This window comes from Cololabis saira, chromosome 2, assembly GCF_033807715.1.
Source record: "Cololabis saira isolate AMF1-May2022 chromosome 2, fColSai1.1, whole genome shotgun sequence".
NCBI lineage: Eukaryota > Metazoa > Chordata > Actinopteri > Beloniformes > Belonidae > Cololabis > Cololabis saira.
In genome coordinates, this window is record NC_084588.1 from 14,707,363 (window position 1) to 14,720,895 (window position 13,533).

A 13,533-nucleotide genomic window follows, 5' to 3' on the forward strand; every position below is an offset into this window, starting at 1 on the left:
GCCCATTAATACAAACCATGAAATATAAAATTTATCACCAGGCCTGGCTTGCATGCAAAATTTGGTGACTTTTGGAGAACTATCAAATATGGACCAATCACATGAAGGGGGGGCGCGCCTTTTGGCGTCTAGCGTCGCCACGGTAACACTTTTGAAAGAGAAAAGTAATGCATGGTGTCGCAGGATGTAGACGCACATTTTGATGTATAACACACCTGGGTGCACGATACGGTTCGGGCTGAATTAACTCTCGAAGGAATGGCATAAATTTCGCCAAAATGACACAATTTATTCAAAATGGCCGACATCCTGTTCGGTTTTGGCCATGGCTCCAAGAGACTTTTCTTTAAGTTGTGCCATGATACAGGTGTGTAGCGATTTTCGTGCATGTACGTCAAACCGTATTGTGGGGCTTGAGGCACAAAGTTTTCCGGGGGGCGCTGTTGAGACATTTTGCCACGCCCATTAATGCAAACCATGAAATATCAAATTTATCTCCAGGCCTGGCTTGCGTGCCAAATTTGGTGCCTTTTGGGGAACTATCAAATATGGACCAATCAGATGAAGGGGGGGTGCGCTTGTTGGCGTCTAGCGTCGCCACGGTAACACTTTCGAAAGAGAAAAGTAATGCGTGTAGTCGCAGGATGGAGACGCACATTTTGATGTATAACACATCTGGGTTCACGATACGGTTCGGGCTGAATTAACTCTCGAAGAATGGCATATATTGCTCCAAAATTACGCAATTAATTCAGAATGTTCAAAATGGCCGACTTCCTGTTTGGTTTCGGCCATGGCGCCAAGAGACTTTTCTTTTAGTTGCGACATAATACAGGAGTGTACCGATTTTCGTTCATGTACGTCAAACCGTATTATGGGGCTTGAGGCACAAAGTTTTTTCTGTCGAACCAATCAGATGAAGGGTGGGCGCGCTTTTTGGCGTCTAGCGTCGCCACGGTAACGCTTTTGAAAGAGAAAAGTAATGCGTGTTGTCGCAGGATGGAGACGCACATTTTGATGTATAACACACTTGGGGGCACGTTACGGTTCGGGCTGAATTAACTTTCGAAGGAATGGCATAAATTTCGCCAAAATGACACGACTAATTCAAAATGGCCTACTTCCTGTTCGGTTTCGGGCATGACGCCAAGAGACTTTTCTTTCAGTTGCGCCATGATACAGGTGTGTACCGATTTTCGTGCATGTACGTCAAACAGTATCGTGGGGCTTGAGGCACAAAGTTTTCAAGGGGGCGCTGTTGAGCCATTTTGCCACGCCCATTAATGGAAACCATTAAATATCAAATTTTTCGCCAGGCCTGACTAGGGTGCAAAATTTGGTGACTTTTTGGGCATGTTAAGGGGGGCAAAAAGGCCTTCACTTTGTCAGGAAAATAATAATAATAATAATAATAATAATAATTAAAGCTGCAAGCAGCGATGAACGGGCCCTCGCACTCACGGCCACTGCCCCCCATAAGCATATCAGAAATGACACCACCCACGACTTCCCATGTCAAACCATTCAAAGGTTATAGCAGAAAATCGGGACAACCAATCAGAAGAAGGGGCGGGGCTAATTAAGGTCAAAGAAGCTCAAGGACTCATTACAGAGTCCCATGACACCACCTATGACTCTCTATGTCAAAACATTCAAATGTTATAGCAGGAAATCGGGACAACCAATCAGAAGAAGGGGCGGGGCTAATTTTCACGAATTATGGTCAAGGACTCAATACCGAGTCCCATGACACCACCCACGACTCTTTATGTTAAACCTTTCAAAAGTTATGGCAGAGAAAAGTATTCTAGGGGGCGCTGTTGAGCCGTTAGGCCACGCCCATTAATGCAAACCATGAAATATCAAATTTATCACCAAGCCTGGCTTGCATGCAAAATTTGGTGACTTTTGGAGAACTATCAAATATGGACCAATCAGATGAAGGGGAGGCGCGCTTTTTGGCGTCTGGTGTCGCCACGGTAACACTTTTGAAAGAGAAAAGTAATGCGCGTAGTCGCAGGATGGAGACGCACATTTTGATGTATAACACACCTGGGTGCACATTAAGGTTCGGGCTGTATTAATTGCCGAAGGAATGGCATGAATTGCGCCAAAATTAGACAATTAATTCAAAATGGCTGACTTCCTGTTTGGTTACGGCCATGGCACCAAGAGACTTTTCTTTAAGTTGCGACATGATACAGGTGTATACCGATTTTCGTGCATGTACGTTAATCCGTATCGTGGGGCTTGAGGCACAAAGTTTTCCGGGGGGCACTGTTGAGCCATTTTGCCACGGCCATTAATGCAAACCATTAAATATCAAATTTTTCGCCAGGCCTGGCTTGCGTGCAAAATCTGGTGACTTTTGGGGAACTATCAAATATGGACCAATCAGATGATGGGGGGGTCCGCTTTTTGGCGTCTAGCGTCGCCACGGTAACACTTTTGAAAGAGAAAAGTAATGCGCGTAGTCACAGGATGGAGACGCACATTTTGATGTATAACACACCTGGGTGCACGTTACGGTTCGAGCCGTATTAATTGCCGAAGGAATGGCATAAATTGCTCCAAAATTACTTGGTTAATTCAGAATGTTCAAAATGGCCAACTTCCTGTTCAGTTTCGGCCATGGCGCCAAGAGACTTTTCTTTAAGTTGTGACATGATACAAGTGTGTACCGATTTTCGTTCATGTACGTCAAACCGTATTGTGGGGCTTGAGGAACAAAGTTTTTTCTGTCTGAACCAATCAGATGATGGGTGGGCGCGCTTTTTGGCGTCTAGCGTCGCCACGGTAACGCTTTTGAAAGAGAAAAGTAATGCGTGGTGTCGCAGGATGGAGACGCACATTTTGATGTATAACACACCTGGGTGCACGTTACGGTTCGGGCCGTATTAACTGCCAAAGGAATGCCATAAATTTCGACAAAAGAACACGATTAATTCAAAATGGCCGACATCCTGTTCAGTTTCGGCCATGGCGCCATGAGACTTTTCTGTAAGTTCGGCCATGATACAGGTGTGTACCGATTTTCGTGCATGTACGTCAAACCGTATCGTGGGGCTTGAGGCACAAAGTTTTCAAGGGGGCGCTGTTGAGCCATTTTGCCACGCCCATCAATGCAAACCATTAAATATCAAATTTTTCGCCAGGTCTGGCTTGCGTGCAAAATTTGGTGACTTTTTGGGCACGTTTAGGAGGGCAAAAAGGCCCTCCTTTCGTCAGAAAAATAATACGAAGAATTCCTACAGATACAATAGGGCCTTCGCACTGAAGGTGCTCGGGCCCTAATAAAAATTCCTGCAAATACAATAGGGCCTTCGCACTGCAAGTGCTCGGGCCCTAACTAGAAAATTTCACGAAATTTTGACATGGGCATGCCCTACGGCCCATTCGACCCCTCCAGCTGCTTTGGTTTAGGGCTGTAGTGGTTGTGTTCGGGGTGGTTCTATGTCAGTTTGAGGTGTTTACAGTTGTATTGCATTCATTCCTGTGCTCCCAATAGTTATTAAAGGTGTGCGCTTTTTGGCGTCTAGCGCCCCCCACGGTGACACTTTTGACTGAAAAAAGTAATGCCCATCGAGGCAACATGGAGACGCATCTAACGATGTATGCCATGCATGGGTGTACGTTGCGGTTCAGGCTACATTAATGGATAGGTTTTTGTTTCACCGTGGTAAAAAAATCCCATCCGAATGAATGGGGCCATTTGGCATGGATTTTGACATAAAATTTCCTTAAATCCCAGCTTCATGAAATTTGAATATGTTGACGGCCACAGCGTGCCGAGTCGGGGAACATTTGTACGATGTCTCTACGATAATCTGTCGCCTAGCAACAAGCGTCCAAAGTCAAACGGAAAAAAAAAAAAAATGAAAGGTCAATATCACAAAAACTGTAATACTTGGCATAATAAGGTTGTACCGTCGGTTAGGGACAATCGGGCTGAGTGTTTGAAAGTTTGAACGATGTCTCTACGATAAAGTTCGGCCGAGCAATAAGCGCGGGAATTTTCGCCTTTTTTTTTGCTTTTTGGCAACTAGCGTTGCCACGGTAACCCCTATTACGGAGAAAAGTAATGCCCATCGAGGCATGATGGAGACGCATCCAACGATGTATGCCATGCATGGGTGCACGTTCCGGTTCGGGCCGCATTAACGGACGAAAAAAAGTGCGGAATAATAAGAAAAGGGAAACCTTTTCTAGATACTAATATATCGCCTTCATTTTCATGTTTTTCCTCGTTTTTCCGGCCGTGTTTTAGTTTTTGGGGATTTTTTTTTTCCGCATCCGAGCGGGGTCATGCTGTACATCCGCTGGTGCGCAGTGGGACTTTTGCGACTTTAGCTTGTTAGCAAAATGCTAGCAACATTGCCCTTTGGGCCATTCTGGACGATTGCAATATGGTCATGCCACTACTTGGCATGCCCATAATAATAATAAGAAAAGGGAAACCTTTTCTAGATACTAATATATCGCCTTCATTTTCATGTTTTTCCTCATTTTTTCGGCCGTGTTTTACTTTTTGGGGATTTTTTTTTTCCACATCAGTGCGGGGTCATGCTGTACACCCGCTGGTGCGCAGTGGGACTTTTGCGACTTTAGCATGCTAGCAGCATTGCCCTTTGGGCCATTCTGGACGATTGCAATATGGTCATGCCACTACTTGGCATGCCCATAATAATAAAAATTCCTGCAAATACAATAGGGCCTTCGCACTGCAAGTGCTCGGGCCCTAATAATAAAAATTCCTGCAAATACAATAGGGCCTTCGCACTGCAAGTGCTCGGGCCCTAATAACGCGAAGAATTCCTACAGATACAATAGGGCCTTCGCACTGAAGGTGCTCGGGCCCTAATTAAAGCTGCAAGCAGCGATGAACGGGCCCTCGCACCCTTGTGCACATTCAGGCGTGCTGCAGTGGAAGCGCTTGTATGACTTGCATGTAGATTCTTCAGGCCTGGACATTTAGCGGATGACACCAGCCACGACTCTCTATATCAAACCATTCAAAAGTTATGGCAGAAAGTAGGAACTATCAAATATCGACCAATCAGATGAAGGGGGTTGCGTGTTTTGGCGTCTATCTTCGCCACGGTAACGCTTTTGACTGAGAAAAAGATCGAGACGCACATTTTGATGTAAAACACACCTGGGTGCACGTTACGGTTCAGGCGAAGAAACGGCCGAAGAAATGGCATAAATGGCCGAAATTACACGATTAATTCAAAATGGCCGACTTCCTGTTCAGTTTCGGCCATGGTGCCGAGAGACTTTTCTTGAAGTTGCAACCTGATACAGGTGTGTACCGATTTTCGTGCATGTACGTCAAACCGTATTGTGGGGCTTGAGGCACGAAGTTTTCTAGGGGACGCTGTTGAGCCATTAGGCCACGCCCATTAATGCAAACCATTACTGTAAATATCATTACCTTTTCGCCAGGCCTGGCTTGCGTGCAAAATTTGGTGACTTTCGGGGCACGTTTAAGGGGGCAAAAAGGCCCTCCTTTCGTCGGAAAAATAAAAACGAGGAAAACGGGGGGAAAAAAAAAAATCCTACAGATACAATAGGGCCTTTGCACTGTAAGTGCTTGGGCCCTAATTACCAACTCTGAGAGCCAATCTTTAAAACAGTCATTCTCAGTGACGTAATCAAACCATCCAATACAAGCTTCTTATCCAGAATATACCGTTGTATCAATTGGTGCATCTCCGTGTAAAACTCTTGGGCACAGAGTCCCACAGCTTTACATCTGACATCTTGGGACGGGAAAACTGTATAAAGACCCATATTTAAAGACACGTGTGCCACAGCTTCATACAAATGCATGGACACGTTTGCCACAGCTTCATAACCGTTAATGATGTTGCTGCAGTTGTACCCTCAAGAGCTGTGTGACGAGAGACAGAAGATACCCTGTGTTTGTGTGTGTGTGTGTGTGTGTGTGTGTGTGTGTGTGTGTGTGTGTGTGAGCAGCTTCAGGTAATGACAGCCATGATGCATTCTCACCTGGCCCAGGGAGGCGCAGCTCGATCAAAGAAGATAAAGATGTGTTGGAGCCACAGAGCAGCTGCTGCTCTGCTCCAAGTGTTGCTCGATCCCTGGGAGATATTAATGAGAACTCCCCAACACCCCCTTCACACCTCACAAAAATCCCAACACACCATTGGTCTTTGGGCACCGATACATTATTAGGGTAGAAGAAACAATCTGCAGTGTGCACTTGAACAAATATCACTGTACTCAAACGTAGTGAAGAATAATTTCCATATTGTCAATACTTTATGTGTTGGACATGGTCTGTTTGATTGAAAAGATTTTTTTTTTTTTTTTTAATCTTTGAAGCATTACAAAGAGTTGGTTCAACATCACCTGAAGGTGAGCTTAAAATCTAAAGAAAAATTACATCAAATATATTTTGTGATTGATTTTTAAATTTATTTTCATACCCCTCAGATATATCTGTCCTACACTTGAAAGAGAACATACTGTGGACTTTGAACAGCTGTGAATTCTGTTATATCAGGTCATCTATGTGCTATTTTTTTTTTCCATACAGGTCTAATGCCGGTCAAATGTGTGGCCTTGGCAACATTTTTGTAATAATAATAATAATCCTCCCATGCATTCAACCAGGACTTTCCACTCGTCCGGATTGGGGTTCATCCATATATCTGTTCATTCCAAACGTCTGAGAACAAATATGGCAACTGTGGAGACGACTGTTTTATTTATGCTAAATCTGAGTTGAAGGAAACAAAAATAGCAGTGAAAAGAGACCACTGAACGAAAGTCGATATATAAACGGACAATTCTTTCCTTTACCCATGTGCGAAACTGATAATGAACATAATTTTCAATACTTAGATTGTCCAACAATTTTCTTCCTTCTCATTTTCTCTTGTTTGGTGTAACGATTGACTCAATACTGCCCACGTTGACTTCTGGTGGAATTGCTTCATTTCAACAGTTTAGTAAGCACCTAGGAGACGTGGAAAATAATAGACAGGCTCCAACCATCTCCATATCTGTTTCAAAAACTGAGCATTAAAAGATCATTAAGGCGTAGACCTCCCTCCCAACCGAGAGATATTATCTCTCCAGCATGTCCTGGGTCCGCCTCGGAGCATCCTCCCAGTTGGCCATGCCTAAAACACCTCACGAGGGAGGTGTCCAGGCCGCGTCTTCACAACATGCCCAAACCACCTTTTTTTGGAGGGGGGACCAAAATTCATGCAATGTTTCCAAATATTGCTGACTGGAAAAGGGAACAAAAAAAAAAAACACCAGTCCATACACAGAACCCGTGGAACTTGTTAACCTTTAAAATTCATAATCAGCATAAATAATTGACGGTAAATGTTAGATTTAATTAAACTACAAAGGAAAACATTATTCATTTTCATGGCTGATGCACACTTTTGTTTGACACTGTCATTGTATGTCTTTCAAGATAATTTTTGGTCATAAAGTCATCAACTCTTTGTTCACAGTTGAACCCTTAAACAGGTTAAAGCTGTTGTAACAACACTCAAAAGAACAGTATTGACTTATGAGGGTTTGAGATAATATTTTGGCAGTATATGTAAAAATGCGCTTAATTTTAATGTTAAAACAAAGTTGTATAAAGATTATACATAAAGCTTTGGAAACAGCAGCTAGGGACAGTCTGGTAACCGGCTGCTGCGTGGAGATCTTTATCAGACCTTCGGTCCATTCATCGCAATATAGCTGGGCAGGCTGCAGCCTTTGCAGTTCAGGAGAGATATTTCAGGTGTTTCAGGAGTCTTCTCGGGGGAGCGAGCGGACTGGCTTCGTTTCCATGTCTCTGTCGTCCTGTTTTTAGTTGCTGAGTGCCTGGAGACGCTGCTGTGATTTATTCAGCCTCCTCTGCTGCTGCTGCTGCTGCTGCTGCTGCTGCTCAGGTGAAAGTCGACTGTGACAGCAGGATGAATGAACAACTGTCACACCTGCTTGCTCACTCACACATACAGGCTTATTTTAGACTGCAGGCAGAACAAACAGGAGCGTCTTTTTATTTACTATATGGAGCGACTGAGGCCTGACAGCTGAGTGCTTCTTTATATCCATATAAATCCTGAAAGAGGTTGGAGTTTTTTTAAGCTTAGTTTGACTGATAGGATGTCAACTGTTGGTATAATCCTGATATGTATTACAAACTTTTGGCAAAGATTTGGATATTGGAGAAAATCAAGAAACCCTAGATAAGTCCTTTGACTGTATAAGAAAAACTGGACAAAGCCTCTGTGACATCACAGATAGTTTTCTTTTAAGCCTCTTTTTCCTGGTACTGGCTTAGCTGATGACCTGAGGCAGCTGGAGGTAGATCAGCTGATCCATACCAGAGATTTGTAGCTCCTGGGGAAAATTTGGACTGGGACCTCCCATGCAAGACCTTGTTTCAGTGGTGACATCAGAAAAGATCACTGTTTAGCCGATGCTTGATCAGCACAAGCTGCCTGCTGCTTAGCCGAGCTTTGTCCGCTGGCTGCAGGTTGGCCTGGAAGGCACACCCCTAATTATACATAACATTCTTGCTTTGTATTTACCTGAAATTCACACTTCGTACAGTTGTTATGCATGTGTTGTCTAACTATGGAAGCCAAAACCATGTTTTTGTATCAGTTTCCGTTAGTCATTTTAACACAGAGTTCAATGGAGATTGACTCATTTATGGATCCAGCTCTTAGTGGTCAGTAGAGGAACTCCAACTTTTCTTACTTCTGCATTGGGTCCAACCTGGAAGTGTGAATGTTGCCACTTAGATAAGAAGAAATGTTTAAAGAAGCTTAAATGTCAGTTTAAGCAAGAAATCTTAGGAGAATGAAATGCTGAATTAAAAAAAAATGTCAGTTGATTTATTTTATTCATTAGTATTAAAGGGATGTAAAGTGCAAGTTGCTTATGAAGTTGAAGCAGAACTAAAAATACGAATCCTGCAAGCACTGGCAGCATCATGTTGAAATCCTTCTTCAGTGTTTATGTGGCAGCATGACTACGGCTTTTAGACATCACTTGCAAACTCCTTTTACCGTACTATTTAGCAGTTTACCATTAATTTGGACTGTTTTTAGTGCCCCTATTGTATGAGATCTTATGTATGGACTGTGGTGAATGAATTGGTTTTAGTTGAAACATTGATCAATCCTTCATTAGAGGATGTTGGCAGCTTGTTTACTGTGATGAGGCACACAAAAAATATAATTTATCCAGCGTTTCCTTTTAGACCGGGAACTCGGGGTAAATTAAACTGCCAGCCGCAGCAGCTCTGCACCTTAATCCTCAACATGGTTTACAGCTAGAAGACATAAGTTAGTCAGGGAGAAGCCGCATGGGTTTAATATTTACTGCAGAAGTCACATTTATTTATTTTTCACCTCACAGCCTAATAAAAATATACTTCACATCTCTCATGACTTAATTAATTCCCCCTGATTTTTTCCTCTTCTGTCTTTCAGTCACATCTCTTTTACTTTCCTTTTTTCACCAGAATATTCCAGCTCTTTTTCGCGCTGTTTATTTCAGCTGCCTTGCAGCAAGGATTTGGATAAATGGATTAACTTATCGTCTACCAGTCTAGAGCTTTTAAACTCAGCTTGACGGCCTCCCTGAAAATTGTAAAGATGGATGCCAGAGAGGGGCCATTCAATACTTTTCTGAGTTTCTGAGCCATTCATTCCCCCTAGTTTTTATACGGAGGGATGCTCCTGCTGGAAGACAGAAGAAAAAGGAAACACAAATGCACATAAGCAAAGGCAAAGGCAAATGTATTTATAAAGCACATTTCACATGATGAGCATGGACTCAATGTGCTCAAATACATAAACAAACAAACAAGCAGCAGTATGGAGAAAATTATCTTAGCTTCTCTAATTGAAGTCTGGTTTAACCAACACAATTTGGTCTTTAAAATTAAATAATTGACATTTGAGGGGGCTTCATAATTTTTTCTTAGAATTTGGTGGTGACTGAAATCTCAGTCCAGACGAACTGAACAAAAATTCTGTGTAGACCCTTGTAGCTGCCAAGCCTTTGATAGACCTGATGGGCAAGGATGAAGTGCTACACACACTTACTTAAAATTCAGTCAGTTTCTCTGGGGCGAAAAGATTCAACGTAACTAGTCTCCATCAAGACTTCTGTCAGCAAGCGGACTAATAAACTAAGTGAGCTAAATGTATATGTGTGTATGTGGGTTACTTGTTGTCATGACATTGAAATATTAACCAGTATTTCTTCATATAACCAAAACAAATCCTCATGTAGTCTGACTGAGCGAGTCCTGACAGCTACAAAGAAACACAATAAATAAATAAATCAGAAACAGATGAATATGAAGATGGAGGCAGCAGTGATGTTGCAGCCCAAACACCAACACCCACTCTTTTCCCAGCAGATGTCAGTGTTACATAATGTCACCATGATACAAAACACACACACACACACACACACACAGCATGTTCTTTCTGGCACAAATACATGATGGAACATCTAAAAAATCTCAGGGATGAACATTGGTCTCAACACCTGAAAACCTCTGGAGCCAGAAGTACAGTTGATGTACAAAAAAACCACGCACAGCCGTTTCCTGTTCACAGGCTGGTATTTACAGGATAAAAACAGGCAGTGTGTGCACATTTCATGAGTTGGAAATGGAACGAAATTAACTCAAAACGATTTCACTAAGAAGGAATGAGATGTTTGTTGGATTATATTTTTCGTCATTAATTTTGATAACATACTCTTATTTGATCATGGTTGATATAAAATTTCAGAAGCCATGTCTAATTGTCGTGTGTAAGGATGGCTGCTCTGGTGTTGCACGGGTGGATAGATGGAAGGACGGATGCATGGATGGATAGACAGATGCATTGATGGACGGATGAACAGACCGATGCATGGATGGATAGATGGATAGACTGACGAATGGATATGTATGGATGGATGCGTGGATGGTGGAATCAGATGGATGCACTAATGCACAGACCGATGCATGGATGGATGGATGGATGCAGTGATGGACTGACTGATGCATGGATTTTCCTGCCTTTGATGGTTGGCACTGTGGTGAGGTAGACAGCGTTGTGACATTACTTGAAGAAGGTTCCTGGTTTGAACTTCATCAACAGACTGTACAAGAGGAACTGGACAGATCTCCTCTGACCCAACCCACAGATTTTCTGACGTGTGCTTTTATGCCTCTTTTTTCTCGTACTGCATGGCACCATCTTGCAAATGGGTGGAACAAACAGGCCTGGGAAGCCGACTGGAACCCACCCACCTTATGTCAATCACAGTGATCTGTTTTAGCTGATCTTCTGGCGTCATGCCTGTTTGAGATGTTGCTCTAACACACCTGGTTTAAATTAGTGGACCATTGACAGACTTATGTGGACTTCAATGATAAGCCGATGGTGATCCAATCATTTGAATCATTTTACCAGCTCTTTACGTGTAACCCATATGTGGCAACATTGCATTCAGTCTGTCTGCCAGGCAGATTCTCTTTATTAATCGTTTGCTGTACTGGCTTTTTAATATGTTAGATATGATTTTATAAGCGACGCGCGTCCTTTCATGTTCTGTTTAGTAAAACTGTGACCAAAGTCATCTTTCAGTTAAAAGAAGTTGTGAACACACACACACACGTATCAGGATTCATAAAGTTTTACACATCAAATTTCTATGCAGAGTTCTCCCGATCCTGAAGGCTAGAGAAACATTTGTCCCGCTAAAAGTTGGTTCATGTTGCTTAAAAGAAATCAGCAATATTGCTTATGTGAACGTAACACATTCACTTGAGGACAGTTCCTCTAAAATCTCTGTCTCAGAAAGTTGCTGAGACAAACAGAAGAGCTGTCAGCTTGTGATACTCTCACCTTATTTATGTGATGTTTCATTTCACCAGACAAGATTTATTTGACAGATAAGACTCAAGGAAAAGCGTGGCCTATCGGCTGAGTACGTGACTTTCTGCAGGCAGGTGAACTTCACAGCTTGACACCACTTTTGACACTTCCGACTGCCTCTGTACTTTCAATTTCCGCTGAAATGACAAGTCTGACAACAAGTCAGGCTTCTATTCATGATGTTGTGGTTAGACTGTCTGACGACCTGAGATAGTATTGAACTAATGATGCAGTAAGTAGTGTTTGCAGTATCAGGGGGATTTTCATGGCTGCTGGGGCACCATGGTAGCTGCACATATTTTAACTGCCTTTGTCTTGTCATTGCTCAGATTAAACATAGCGGAAGTCTTTAAGTGTTTTCCTATTCACTTTATCTGATCCAGAGTTACAGGGGTCTGCTGGATCCAAACCCAGCTCTCTCTGAGTGAAAGGAAAGTGTAAACCCTGGACAGGTCGTCCGTCCATCACAGGGTATTTATGTTATTTCAACATTTTGATAATGTAATGAAAATGATAAAAATGGCTGGCAATTGTATTTTATTGGTGGGCAATATGTGAAAAAAAAAGATCTTAATACTAAAACTTAAAGGGGACCTATTATGAAAAACAAGTTTTTTCTTGCTTTAACATATATAAAGTGGTCTCCACTCAGGCTGCCAACTCAGAGAAGGAGGAAAGCAACCAAGCTCTGCAGTGTCTGTACAGCCGCCCGGATGAGCCGTCCAGTCTGATGTGGCTTCTACGAGCCGTTCAGATTCTGCGCATTTTCTCTACGTAACCAAAATGCAAACTACGCCCACAACTATAAAACTGTGTAACTGCATGCGAGCGTCCGACTATCGCTTAGCACTGCATGACATCGGACGCTCTCTGTCCATCTCCCTCCAGCCAGCTGCCACTTTATTGAGGTTTTTGTATTGAAATGACGAGGTATCATAGAGATAACTTCTCATTTCAACTAACTGGATCAGCTGTTCCTCATCCATGATTGTTTCCTACAGCGCTTTCAACCGAGCAACAGGAAGAAAATAGAAGCAGGGCGTCCGACAAATGTTCAGTTCAAAACGGCGCGCTGCGTAGCGCTGCGTCGCTGCTGCCAGTTAGGACAGTCCAATAGAAAATAAAGCAGTGGAATTGATTTTGTGGTTGATGCTCGCTCGCATCGCATGCAGTTATGACACGGTGAGGACACGGACACGGTGTAAAGGCTGATTTATGATTCCGCGTTACACCAATGCAGAGCCTACGGCGCGTACCCTACGGCGAAGGCTCTGCGTCGATTTAACGCAGAACCATAATTCAGGCTTAACTCCGCCGGCCGGAGCTTCCGCCATTTTTTCGTAGCGGTATATCGCATCATTCAGGCAGCCAATCAGCACAGAGCCTCATTATCATAGCTTCCTCAAAATCCCGCATAAAGAATGAGGTTAGAGACTGGGATTCTAAAGACATGGCTCAGAGGCTGAATTTCTAATTTATTTAGCAAAAACAATCAAAAGCTTGTTTTTAAGACATTCAAGGCCTGTTTAAAATAGGGATTAGATGCCATAATAGGTCCCCTTTAAAGGTATTGTGACATGAAAAACAAATTTTTCTTGAT